The following is a 14,518-nucleotide window of genomic DNA, read 5'->3' on the forward strand; positions in this document are numbered from 1 at the left end:
GGTTGTGTATTGTTTGAGCTGCTCCAGGAAGAATTCCTGATACTGGGTAATTTACAAAGAATTAAAAAAAAAGTATTACATTCTGGAGTTTGGGGCTCCAAGGTCAAAATGTTTTTATCTGAAGAAGGCTTCCACGAAATCTGTGACTTCTGCTTCTAAGATGGCACCATAAATGCTGCATCCTCTGGAGGGAGGTGATGCTGTATCCTCATACAAGAGAACATAGAGGGACAAAGGAACAGACTTCTGCTTTTCATAATTCCATTAACATACCCATGAGGTAATAGTAGTCCTGACCAAAACTAAAAATGTACCCAAAAGCAAGTTCACAAGTTTCTAGTGTGTAGATTTGGGAGATATATTTAGACATAACATGTATGCATTTTTTCCTTATCTTGGACAAATACCTATAAAGTTAGTAGCTGGCTTAAGTATAGATAACTTTTTAAAGCAATCCCTAAAAGTGTTGTTAAGGCAGACTCTGCTAGCAGAATTAAGAGACTCAGCTGCTCCAGCACGTTTTGTCATCCAGTGCTTGGTTAGGTTTTTAAATTTTAGCCATTCTAGTTGGTATGTAGTGCTTTCTTATTGGGCTTTTAATCTTCTGTCTTGTGATGACTAATGATGTTAATTTAGTATCTTTTGTGTGCTTACTTCTTCTTTATCTGAACTCTTAAAATAATTCATTGCTTTAAAGAACTCATTAATTTTTTTCCATGCTATCATAAACATATATATAGATGATAGGTGAGCAGGTTAGTAGATAGATGTATGGTTAGAAGAGTAGGTGGGTGGATAGATAGGGTGGATGGGTCGATGGGTGGGTGGGTGGATGGGCTGATGGGTGGATGGGTGTGATAAGTAGATGAATTCGATGGATAAATAGATAGAAGACATTTAAATTCTATTATTGGGGAAATGCATGCTTTTAGACTCTACAATAGAGTAACAAGTAAGTCAATGCCCCCGGAATCATGGAACATTTCAACCACAAGTGAGAGACCATCAGACCACAGACATTGCGATGCACTGTGTGGTGTATATGGTTACTATGGAGATAAAGCAAGGTGACACTGAACAGACTGGTTTGCAGTGGACAACGCTTTAAGATGACCTCGAATTCTCAGTTTTATTCCCCACTGCATTCTAATATCAGTAAAGTCCTTCCCTCTCCCTCTTTGCAATGTTTTACTACAGGGCTTGAGATCAATACATATTACTAATCAATTACTCTCATTAATCTGTCTCCTGCACACAAAGGTATGTGGCTTAGTCTGTTTAAGCCACTATAACAAAATATCATAAGCTAGATGGCTTAAAGCAAGAGAAGTTTATTTCTCACAGTACCAGAGGCAACCAATTAAAAACAAGGTGCCAGCTTGTCTTTTCTGGTTAAAAGTCAGCACCTTCTAGCTTCAGGTAGTTAGAAGGGAACTTACTCACTGAAGTCTTTTATATAAGGACTATACCCCATTTTCTTCCAATGCTCCTACTTGTTACTATGTAGACTAGATTTCAGTGTATGAATTATGGGAATACAGACCTTCAAACTACAATGATGAGCTTCTCTAATCCACCTTGGATCAGGTTCAGGGAAGATCTGTGTTTAATAACCATTAATTCAGAACATGGACGGATGAAATAAATGATTGATCAGCATATAAGATTTGTGATCTATGGGAAGAACCTATGTCATCAGAGGCAAAGCTCCAAGACTGTGCAACCGGGTTCCTCAGGCCTCCTCCTCTGAAAAGACAATTGGGCCCAACTTCCTCAGTCTTCTGTATCCCTCTTTGTGGGGAGCTGATGGGAGGCAGGTACCCTCTCACATGCATTGCCTGCCATAGGAAGCTACTTGGCTCCAGAAAAAAAAAAGAAAGAAAGAAAACATTGGTTCCCAACTCCTCTGGTGGCTTTATGATGTCAATGGTGTCATTATGCATTATTATGAATGTGAGGATTATACTCTATAGCCCAGGCTTGCTTTGAATCTCCCTACCTCAGAGTCTTGAGTGTTTGAATTACAGGCACATACCACACACCTGGCTGGAAAGCTGTTTCCTGTGAGATGGAGAAAGACTGGTATGTCCACGTAGTCCAGTCTTCTCACCCCCAGTATCCCATCAGCGACTTAGCAGCTCAGGAAATATTTATTGTATAAAACTGAATTCCAAGTTCCTCTAAAAGGTTCAAGATGCCAGTGAGATATGATCCACCACCTCACAAGGGGAAATAACCCTTGTCCCAATTGATTAAAGTTGGACTTGAAGAAACTTTTGTTTTGGGTCATGTCAGTTGTTAAAATAAATCCACACACAATTTCATACTTGGCAATTTTAAAAACAGGAACCATTTTTAGCCTGAAATGATTCTGAATTGATCCAAAGAAGAGGCAGGAGGATAGATTAGATGACCTTTAAAAGTTGATGGAATATATTGCACTCTGTCATTTGGTCTTATCTGTGGGTAACAACTCAATACTCAGAAGTGCCAATCCCTGCAGTTGAGCCTCTCACATTCTCTGAGGTCCCTGAGACTTAGAGATCCCTCCTTGTGCCAGGAGCTCTAGCTACCTCAAAGTTCAACAATGGCAGACCTCATAAGGACAAGGAGACAGCCAGAGAACAGGCTGGTTGGCACACCATTGCTCCCTTGAGGAGCCAAGTAAAGCTACCAGCCAAGGCATGCTGTTGCCATCTCGACCTGTGCTGTACAGCATGGAGAAGGTTTACGGTGGCCCTGTCCCCAAGCCATAAAGTTTATTCCTGCAATTAGCCAGCCCATTGTCCCTTGCCCCAGCCCTTCTTTCATCTTTAGTGGACTTGTCAGGATGCACTTTAAACACAGCCTGACTAGAGAAGGACAGCATTGGCAGGTGGGGCTGCCTGTCCATCAGCAACTTAACACGGGCAGTTAGTCAGTAGCCACTACACCCAGTGTCTCACTTATTGTCTTCTGGGTTGTAGGTATTAACACCCTCATCTCCCCAACACAGAAGAGAGGTGGCCTAGACATGGATGGGTCAACTGCAGACCATTCAGTGGGCTACGAAGGAAAGGAGGGATGGGCTTTTTGCCTGAGCGTTCATTCCTCTATACAGGGGACAAAAATCCTTTAATAAACTTGAGGAATGAGAAAGTGGGAATTGAGGGGATGAATGAATATTCTCATCCATATATGAGGATAAACTAAGTTCTGCTTTATGGCTATTTTGAGGATTAGGTGTGAAAATACAAGGAATCCATTAAAGACCAACACTTAGAAATTTATCTGAATGTTATACAAAATTACTTACTGTGTCTGTTATATTTGACTTTCTGGGAAGTATTCTGGACATGGGAAGACGATGAAGATGAAAAAAAAAAGACAAAGTAAGGCAAGAAAGACCATATTCCTGTAGAGAGGTAGCAAAAAGTAGGGAGAAACAAGGACATTGAGGGGTCTGAGGGCTGGTGGAGAAGCCTGAAGTAGTAAATATTCTACTTTCATTCCATTGCTATGATGAAACATTCGAACCAAAAGCAACTCATGGAAGAAAAGGTTTATTTGGTTTAAATTTCTATGTCACTGTCTATCACTGAGGGAAGTTGGGACAGGAGCTCAAGGCAGAAACATGGAAGCAGGAATCATGGAGGAATTATGTTTGTTGGTATGTTCTTGGGCTCATATTTCTCTCTCTCTCTCTCTCTCTCTCTCTCTCTCTCTATATATATATATATATATATATATATATATATATATATATATATATATATATATATATCTTAGCTCTGTCTAAGGCTAATTTTCAGAGTGGTAAGGACCTTTTTACATTAATTACCAATAAAGACAATGTCCTATAGACATACCCATAGGCCAATCTATTCTGGGCAGCTTCTAAGCTGAGGTGTTGTCTTAAGTGATTCTAGGCTGTAACAGATTGATTGTAAAAACTAAACAGGAAATAAGCAGTTTATCAAGAGCCCTATGAGGGAATGAGCTTCCATCTTTTCATCTCACCAACTTGCTCCCAACAGGAAAGACTTTCTTCCTGGAACTATAGCCAGATCTCTATAATAGCTAGGTTAAAATATCACTAGTGGATACTTTAGAATTCTAGTTAGGACCATCTTAATTCCCAGTCTTGGCATGGCTGCTGATGAAGCATGTGGCCCTGGCTATGTATGACAATCACACAAAGCCTTAGATTATCAGGAATAGATGGAGAAATGAAGTCCTGAACCAGAGGGTGGCTGGAATGTGGTCATCTGAGGTAACACATGCAGCATGTTTAGCCTACAGTAGCTCTCAATGGTGTTATCAGCAGTTTCTCCTACACACAGAGTAGTTGCAGATGTGACTGATAAGACAATTATGTTGGGTAACACTTGCACATTTTTATTTTTAGAGAAAAGACAAGTGGTTCAAAATGGTGAGAAGAAGCAATTAATGAGAGATGTGTCCACCCCAGCAAAAGAGGGCATTCAGGTTCACCATGGCCTGCGAAGGCCAGTTTCTTCATTTCCAGAAATCTTTGAACATCTCTTATGAAATAAAAATAAAACCTCTACCACATGATTATATAGCATTACAGTTTTTCTATGGCTTGCCTCTGATGCTTATTGAACTCTAGAGAGATGTTGCACCCTACTTTGACACATGTGGCCCTCGCTCTGAGTTACCAGGTCCTTCTCTCATCAGCACCAGCCACCCACGGGAGAGAGTGAGAGCTCCAGAGACATGTTGACCTCAGCCTTTATTGGACTGAGATTTAACACAGAGCCTGCTCTCTGCAGATTGAAAAACTCTAAGCTTGTATGTTAGAAATGAGGAGGTCGGAGCTCTAATGAGAAAATAGCACAGAAAGACAGGGCGTTTCTGGCTGTTTTCACATTGAGGTGAATTTTGTTTTTCATAGAAGTTATGAGGAGTTGATATTTATTTTTGTATGATAGATAACAATCCCAGTGTAAAAGGACTGGGGTGCAAATGTCAACCACCAATATCCACAGAGCCTACCTTACCCAAGGAATGATGTGATTGCCAAAATTGCCTTATTGTGCTTCTGCTGAACATCAGTTCCCTACATTTAATCTCTTAGAATTAGAATTTGTATGTTATTCCAGCCCTCATCAACCCGCATTGAGTAAGCTTGGCAATGCATGGGACAGAAGGCAGAAGATACTCTCCAAAGGGTAGAATCCACATGCTGTAGTCAGCGCCAAACCATTGTTTCCCTTTGTCTAGTAAAAGAGACTTGCTCATATGTTTCCATGCTTTCTTGCTCTTGGCTCACACAGCATGTTGGTCTCCCAGCACCTATGTCCATTCTCTGTTTTACTTGATACTCCCATGATTTGGACCTTTCTGGTGTCTTTGAACCATCTTGATCTGGCCTTCCTTTCTTGCCCTTGCAGACAGCATTTCTGTTCTGAGTCCTTCCCTCTGTGTTTCTTGCTGAGAAGCTCAGATATTTATGTACTTTCTGTGGTCTCTTATTACCCATAAGAAGTAACCACAGGATGGAAGCATAAGAACTTTCTCTCCAATTTATGAATAGTTTTAAATTCCAAAACAGTAAGGTACCTACGTTAATCAATTGAGATCACTTTGAAAGCTGTGCCCACATGCCCTGCTCTCCCTACCTGTGGGCTTAAGATTTCAGATGATCTAGCATAGAAGGTAAGACAGGAGCAAGAAAAACCATATACAAGTTTTGGGGCATCCCTAGCCTTCTGGCAATAAGTTGGAATGGGAAGGTGTTTTTGTTTGTTTGTTTTTGTTTTGTGAGCAAGGGCATATTGAGAGAGATACTGTTTTCATTTTTTTTTTTTGCAATTTTCATCACTAAGTACAATAAACTAGGCAGCTTTAAGAAACAAATTGTTGCTTCAAAGCTTAGGAAGACACAAGTCCCAAATCAAGTTGATCACAGGGGCCCCTTTGGAAAGCTATGTATACTGGCCACTCTCTCTCTCTCTCTCTCTCTCTCTCTCTCTCTCTCTCTCTCTCTCTCTCTTGAACAACTTTATCTAAAAAACAAAGATAAAACAACAAATTTTAAGCATTTTGCATAAAAAAATACAAATTTTTGTCAGTGCTTTTGCTTTTTTTTTTTCAAAGGTTTGACAATAGGCATTAAGATCTTACAGTTACTATGAGCAAAAAGTACATGTAAAACAGGATGCAACCCAGAATTAGTGAATGTTTTCTTGGTGTGTAAGGCTTGAGACTAATGTTTGTTTGTTTTTTTTCTTAAACTTCACACAATCTGTGAGTTGTTTCTGGGGTATTCAGAGCTTTCTGGGGTTAGTATCCCATTATTAGTGACTGCATATTATGTCCATTCTTTTGTGATTGGGTTATTTCACTCAGAATGATAGTCTCTAGATGCAACCATTTTCATAAGAATTTCATCAGGTCATTGTTTCTGATAGCTGAGTAGTACTCCATTGTGTAAATGTACCACAATTTTTGTATCCATTCATCTACTGAAGAACTTCTGGGTTCTCTCCAGGTTCTGGCTATTATAAATGGAGCTGCTATGAACATTGTGGTGCATACATCTTTGTTGTATATTGGATTGTCTCTGGGGTATATGCCCAGAAGTGGAATAGCTGGATCTTCAGGTAGTACTATGTCCAATTTTCTAAGGAATCACCAGACTGATTTCCAGAGTGGTTGTTTCAGTTTACAACCCCACCAACAGTGGAGAGGTGTTCCTCTTTTTCCACAACCTCGCCAGCAACTGCTGTCATCTGAGTTTTGGATCTTGGCCAATCTGACTGGTGTGAGGTGGAATCTCAGGGTTGTTTTAATTTGCATTTCCGTGATGGCTAAAGATGTCTAGCAATTCCTTAGATGTTTCTCAGCCATTTGATATTCCTCAATTGAGAACGTTTTGTTTAGCTCTGTACACCATTTTTAATAGGGTTGTTTGATTCTCTGGTGTCCAGCTTTTTGAGTTCTTTGTATAACTTGGATATTAGGCCTCTATCTGATGTGGGGTTGGTAAAGATCTTTTCTTACTCTGTTGGCTGCCCTTTTGTTTTCTTGACAGTGTCCTTAGTCTTACAGAAACTTTGCAATCTCATTAAGTCCCATTTGTCAATATTTGACCTAATTAGTGTTTTGTTCAGGAAATTTTCTCCTGTGCCTATGTGTTCTAAGGTTTTTGCTACTTTCTCATCTAATAGTTTCAGTGTAACTGGTTTAATGTGGAGATTTTTGATCCACTTACACTTGAGCTTTGTACAAGGAGATAAGAAAGGGTCTATTTTCATTCTTCTGCATGCTGAGTGCCAGTTGGACTAACACCATTTGTTGAATAGGCTGTCCTTTTTCCATTGGATATTTACAACTCCTTTGTCAAAAATCAGGTGACCATATATGTGAGGGCTCATTTCTGGATCTTCTATTCTATTCCATTAATCCACATGCCTATTTATGTACCAGTACCATGTAGTTTTTAGGAAAATTGCCTTGTAATATAGCTTGAGGTCAGGGATGGTGATTTCCCCAGAAGTTTTCTTGTTGTTGAGGGTGGATTTCGCTATTCTAGGTCTTTTGTTATTCCAGATAAAATTACACCTTGCTCTTTCCAAAATCCAATGGGATTTTGATGGGGATTGCATTGAATCTGTAGATTGCTTTTGGTAAGATGGCCATTTAAAAAATGTTGATCCTTCCAATCCATGAGCATGGTAGACCTTTCCCATTTTCAGAGATCTTCCTCAATTTCTTTTTTTTAGAGGTTTGAAGTTCTTGTCATACAGGTCCTTCACTTTCTTAGTAAGAGTCACACCAAGGTATTTCATAGATTTGTGACTATTGTGAAGGGTATCTTTCCCCTAATTTCTTTCTTCACATGCCTGTGCTTTGAATATAGGAAGGCTACTGATTTGTTTGAGTTAATTTTATATCCAGCCACTTTTCTGAACTTGTTTATCAGCTGTAGGAGTTCTCTGGTGGAATTTGTGGGGTCACTTAAGTACACTATCATGTTATCTGCAAAAAGTGCTGTTTTTACTTCTTCCTTTCCAATTTGTATCCCTTTGATTTCCATTTGCTGTCTAATTGCTCCAGCCAGGACATCAAGTACTATGTTAAATAGCTAGGGGGAGAGTGGGCAGCCTTGTCGAGTCCCTGATTTTAGTGGGATTGCTTCAAGTTTCCCACCATTAAGTTTGATGTTGGCTGTTGGTTTGCTATATATTGCTTTTATTATATTTAGGTATGGGACTTGGATTCCTGTTTTTTCCAAGACTTTTAACATGAAGGGGTGTTGAATTTTGTCAAATGGTTTTTCAGCATCTAGTGAGATGACCATGTGGTTTTGTTCTTTGAGCTTGTTTATATGGTGGATTACATTGATGGATTTCGGTATTCTAAACCATCCCTGCATCCCAGGGATGAAGCCTACTTGATCATGGTGAATGATTGTTTGATGTGTTCTTGGATTCGGTTAGCAAGGATTTTGTTGAGTAGTTTTGCATCAATGTTCATAAGTGAGATTGGTCTGAAGTTCTCTTTCCTTGTAGGGTCTTTGTGTGGTTTAGGAACGAGGGTTATTGTAGCCTCAAAAAATGAGTTAGGTAGTATTCCATCTGATTCTATCTTGTGGAATAGTTTGGAGAGTATTGATGTTATGTCCGCAATAAATGTCTGATAAAATTCTGCACTGAAACCATCTGGACCTGGGCTTTTTTTGGTTGGGAGGCTTTTGATGACTTCTTCTATTTCTTTAGGTGTTATGGGATTATTTAGATGATTTACTTGGTCCTGGTTTAACTTTAGTATCTTTATTTGTCTAGGAATTCATCCATTTCCTCCAGATTTTCCAGCTTTGTTGAGTATAGGCTTTTGTAGTAAGATCTGATGATTTTTTGAATTTCCTCAGTTTCTGTCGTTATTTCTCCACTTTGCTTTCTGATTTTGTTAATTTGGATACTCTCGTTTTGGCCTCTAGTTAGTTTGGCTAAGGGTTTATCAATCTTGTTAATTTTCTCAAAGAACCAGCTCTTGGTTTTGTTGATTCTTTAGATGGTTCTTTTTGTTTTTATTTGGTTTATTTCTTCTCTAAGGTTGATTATTTCTTGCTGTCTACTCCTCTTGGGTGTATCTGCTTCGTTTTGTTCTAGAGCTTTCAACTGTGCTGTCAGGTTGCTATTGTATGCTCTCTCCAGTTTCTTTTTGGAAGCACTCAGAGCTATGAGTTTTCCTCTCAGTACTGCTTTCATTGCATCCCATAGGTTTGGGTATGTCGTGTTTTAATTTTCATTGAATTCTAGAAAATCCTTAATTTCTTTCTTTATTTCGTCTTTGACCCTGCTATCGTTTAATAGAGCATTGTTTAGTTTCCATGTGTATATGGGCTTTTTGTTGTCTTTGCTGTTATTAAAGACCAGCCTTAGACCATGGTGATCTGAGAGGATGCATGGGAGTATTTCAATCTTCTTATATCGATTGAGGCTCGTTCTGTGTCCAATTATGTGGTCAGTTTTCGAGAAGGTGCAGTGAGGTGCTGAGAAGAAGGTGTATTCTTTTGTTTTAGGATGATATGTTTTGTAGATATCTATTAATTCCAGTTGGTTATTAGTCTCTGCTGGTTTTACAGTGTCCTCGTTCAGTTTCTGTTTCTATGATCTGTCCATTGGTGTGCGTGGGGTATTAAAGTCTCCCACTATTATTGTGTGGGATGAAATGTATTCTTTGTGCTTTAATAGGGTTTCTTTTATGAATATGGGTGCTTTTCTATTTGGGGCATATATGTTAAGGATTGAGAGTTCCTCCTGACAGATTTTCCCTGTAATGAGTAAAAAGTGTCCTTCCTTATCTTTTTTGATAACTTTTGGTTGGAAATTTACTTTATTCAATATTAGAATAGCCACTCCAGCTTGCTTCTTGGGGCTGTTTGCTTGGAAATTTTTCCCCCAACCTTTTACTCTGAAATAGTGTCAGTCTTTGTCTCTGAGATGAGTTTCCTGTATGCAGCAAAATGCTGGGTTTTGTTTATGTATCCAGTCTGATAGCCTATATCTTTTTATTGGGGAGTTCAGTCCATTTATGTTAATACATATCAAGGAATAGTGGTTTCTGTTTCCTGCTATTATTGCTTTTGTAGGTTGAATTGTACCTGTGGCTCTTTCTCCTTTTGGTTTTCTTGCTTAGGAGTTTTCTTGTTTTTACTAGGATGTAGTTCCCCTCATTTTATTGGGTTTTCCACCTATAATTCATTGTAGTGCTGGGTTTGTGGTCAGATATTGTGTAAATTTAGATTTGTCTTGGAATATCTTCATCTCTCCATCTGTTGTGATTGATAGTTTTGCTGGGTATAGCAGCTTGGTCTGGCACTTGTGCTATCTTAGGGTGTGCATGATGTCTGTCCAGGCTCTTCTAGCTTTTATTGTCTCTGTTGAGAAATCAGGTGTGATTCTGACTGGTCTGCCTTTATATGTTACATGACCTTTTTCACTTACTGCTTTTAGTATTCTTTCTTAGCTTTGGGCACATGGTGTTTTGACTATTATATGTCAGGAGAAATTTCTTTTCTGGTCCAACCTATTTGGAGTTTCTTTTATGCTCGTGGTCATTTCATTCTTTAGGGTAAAGAAGTTTTGTTCTACAATTTTGTTGAAGATATTTACTGTGCCTCTTAGTTGATATTCTTCTCCCTCTTCTATTCCTATTATCCTTTGGTTTGGTCTTCTCATTGTGTCCTGAATCTCCTGGACATTTTGGGTTAGGAGCTTTTTGGTTTTTGCATCTTCTCTGACTGTTTTGTCTATGTTTTCAATGTTATCTTCTGCCCCCAAGATTCTCTCTTCCATCTCTTGTAGTCTGTTGGAAATACTCGCATCTGTGACTCCTTATTTCTTTTTTAGGATTTCTACTTCTAGGGTTTTCTCTTTTAGTGTTTTCTTTATTGTGTTTATTTCCATTTTTAATTCCTTCTTTCATTCCTTCATCTCTTTGGTTCTGTTTTCTTCTAGTTCTTTGAGTTCTTTGAGTGTTTTTCTTGTTTCTACTTTAAAAGCTTTTAATTCTTTATGCTTTTCCTCCCGTCCTTGTTTAAGGATCTCTATCATCATCTTGAGGTAGGATTTCATGTCTGAATCTTCTTTTTCTGGAGTGTTTGGCATTCTGCTGTTTGGTGTGATGGTAAAGTTGGGTTCTAGTGTTGCCAGATTGTCTTGGTTTCCCTGGCGTATGCTCTTTCGCTTTCCTCTTGCTATCTTGTTTTCAGTGATCGGTTCTCACCTTTCCCTTGAACCTGGCCTGTGTCCCTGGATCTCAGCTGTTCCTGGTGGTGGATGGTTTGAGCCCTGTTCTGTGCCCCAAAGCCACTGGCTGGGAACAGAGGGCCCAATGCTGAGTTCCTAGTCCCTGGATCAGGCAGGGCAGGGGCTCGCTTTCCATGTGCGCTAGGTAGAGATCTCTCTGCCCCCTGGCTAGTCGGAACCCCCTTCTCACCAGGCCTGTGTCTCTTGGTCTCCACTGGTCCTGGTGACAAATGGTCCGAGTCCTGTTCTGCCACCAATCTTACTCTCAATCCAGTCCCTGTTATCATTACTACTGTTTAATAAGCCCCTTCTTTCCTAAAAATCTCCTTCTTATTTTTATGTCTACTTGAATCACTGAATACCATTAGAGCCTAGGGGCTTTGTAAATTTAATTTCTTCAAACATTGTTTTTAATGATGTTTTTAAAATGCTTTAACGTCCCTCGCAGCCCACCATCCACCAGATGTAATAGAAAATAATGGATAAAGGGAAATGGACCTATTTAGAAAGGTTCTTTGGAGAAACTCCCATCTGTGTTACCTGGAAATCAGCAGTTCATTTCATACGTTAGCAGGCAGCAGCAGCTCAATCATCTCGCAAAGACTTCACAGATACACTAGCAGTCCAGTTTGGTAGAGCAAGATTAGCAACAGTGGTAACATGACCTACCAGAGATAGCTGGGAATAAACTTGTGCTTGGGTCAGCAGGAGGGATCAGGAGAAGTGTGTGGCTATGCCGCTCTCAGGGAAATGAAGATCAGTGAAGACAGGGCAACCACAAGATTTACACAACTAGCTATACCAGCAAGTCAAGATCTTTCTCCATCACTCTGTGGAGCCCTATTTATACTCTCAAAACATCACATGTCTCATTGCATGCCTCATCACAGGACTTGCCTCAGCATGGATCTTACCTCAACACATGAATCCAACCAGCCCAAGTCTGCTGAAACAGCAAGAAACTGCAGTAGACCACCAGAAGTTTTTTTGGTGTGTTGCTCTCAATGGAGTCCTGACAAATGCTGCTCAACTATGCAATGTAAGACAGACCAATACATGGGTATTGTTAACAAAGAATCTTTTATCACATGTCCTTTCATGTACTTGCTTTAGCAGAACATTCTTATTGTCTTAGATTTTCACACCTGTATCCAGTTTAAGGCACTGTTCCTTCATGGGCTTGTCCCAGCAAAACATTATCCAACTGACTTTCCAAAGAGCCTTTAAGTTTCCACTTTAGGGGTTGGCAGTAGTGTCTTAGGGTTTCTATTGCAGTGATAAAACATTGTGACCCAAAAACAACTTGGGGAGGGAAACTGTTTCAACTTACAATTCTTGCTTCACACTCTATCGTTGATGGATGTCAGGACAGGAACTGAAGGCAGAGTTGCGAAGACAAGAACTAAAAGAGAGACCATGGAGGAGTGCAAGGCAGCATGCTGGCTTTCTCGTCTTGGCTTGCCAGCTTGTATTTCATAGCATATAGGATCACCAATCCATTGGTAGCATCACCACAGTGCACTGGGCCCTTTCATAACAATCACCAATCATCCATCAAACAAGGAAAGGAACCACAGACTTTTTTATGGGTCAGTCTGGTGGGAATGTTTTATCAACTGATGTTTACTCTTTCATTTTTTTATTTTTCTTTACTATTTAATAAATACTTGATAACTGCACACGGTGTAAGGCTGCTTGGTAGTTCAGAAAGATCACACCAACGGTGTTTTCCTGACAGTGTATAGTCTTCAGTAGTGAGTGGAATGACTTGTATGACGTCACTGTCAAACCAGCAGGACTGCATTTATGCACCCATCATTTCCAGGATTGTTGGTAACTTGGGCGTACTTTCCCCAAATCACCTGCCTCCTTGTGTCACAAGGCCCAACTCGCTCACATTCACTTCAATAACTGTGCCTTTGTTAATCACATCCAGGGTTGTATACAATGGGGATGATGAATTCTTTTTCACACCAACTATAGGCAGGTAGAAGGTGGCTTTCAGTTCAGGGTGTGTGACACGGGATTTTTTGAAATGCAGAACCATTGGCCTAATGAACCTTTCATATTTAGTTGATTTTCTTGTAAAACCATCACCAACAAAGCAGACTTTAGTAGCCATTCTCTTCCATGCCTTTTTTTCTTTTTCCTGTTCGAATAACTTTCAATACTTCTGTTTCTCCTTGGGCATGAACTTTGGGTAGAGGAACCTCCCATTTTCCTGCCTTTTCTTTTCATTTCTGCTTAATCATATTGGAAAGTATTTTGCTCTCCACTGCCGCTCTCTCTCCAGCAGATAGGCAGGGACTGCTCCCTGTGGAGTCTTCTCATCATCCTTCTGCTTGGTGTTTCTCTTTTCATGTGTCTTAATAGTCTTTTTGTCTTTTTAATTTGAATTTTCTCTGCATGGCCCTGTTTATGGTAGAGCTTAGCTTTCAGGCAAATTTTTTTTTTCTTCTTCTTCTTCTTCTTCTTCTTCTTCTTCTTCTTCTTCTTCTTCTTCTTCTTCTTCTTCTTCTTCTTCTTCTTCTTCTTCTTCTGCTTTCTTTGAATGTTCATGGGCCTCTAAAAGATATCTATATTGTTTATGGTGCAATTCAATATATTCATTCTGTGGCATGATGACAGCCTTGGAACAGCAGTCCATGACCTCCTAGGTTCCAAAAACCTCTTAATTTCTGGGTGTCACTGACCCACGAGCCTGCTTCCCTCAGGCCAGAACAGGAAAGGGTAGTCCTTTAAGTAATTCACTCTTTCATAATGACACTAGCTTGGGTCAAGTTGATACCCTCCCCCCTTTTTATTGGATATTTTGAATTAGGAGCTTTTAGATTTTTGCATTTTCTCTGACTGTTTTGTCAATGTTTTTTATGGTGTCTTCTGACCCTGAGATACTCTCTTCCATCTCTTGTATTCTGTTGGTAATGCTTGTGTTTACAACTCCTGGTCTCTTTCCTAGGATTTCTATCTCCAGGGTTGTCTCCTTTTGTGATTTCTTCATTGTTTCTATTTCTGTTTTTAAATCTAAGATGGTTTTGTTCAATTTCTTCACCTGTTTCATTGTGTTTGCCTTTAGCTCTTTAAGTGTTTTCTGTGTTTCCTCTTTAAGTGCTTTTACTTATTTACCTGTATTCTGTATTTTTTAATGAGTTATTCATGTGCCTCCTGAGGCCCTACATCATCAACATGAGGTATGATTTTAAGTCCAAATATTGTTTATCTGGCATGTTGAGATATCCACTACTTGCTGTGGCAGG

General features: G+C 39.6%; 1 pseudogene across 1 annotated transcript; it reads right to left on the reverse strand.

Moving 5' to 3' along the window:
• Window positions 1-13,045: 13,045 nt before the first annotated feature.
• Window positions 13,046-13,820, reverse strand: LOC308433650 (ribosome biogenesis protein NSA2 homolog; annotated as a pseudogene). The gene has a single exon. The product of its transcript is annotated as a ribosome biogenesis protein NSA2 homolog (transcript).
• Between the last annotated feature and the right edge of the window lie 698 nt (window positions 13,821-14,518).

This window comes from Micromys minutus, assembly GCF_963924665.1.
Source record: "Micromys minutus genome assembly, chromosome: 1".
Lineage (NCBI taxonomy): Eukaryota > Metazoa > Chordata > Mammalia > Rodentia > Muridae > Micromys > Micromys minutus.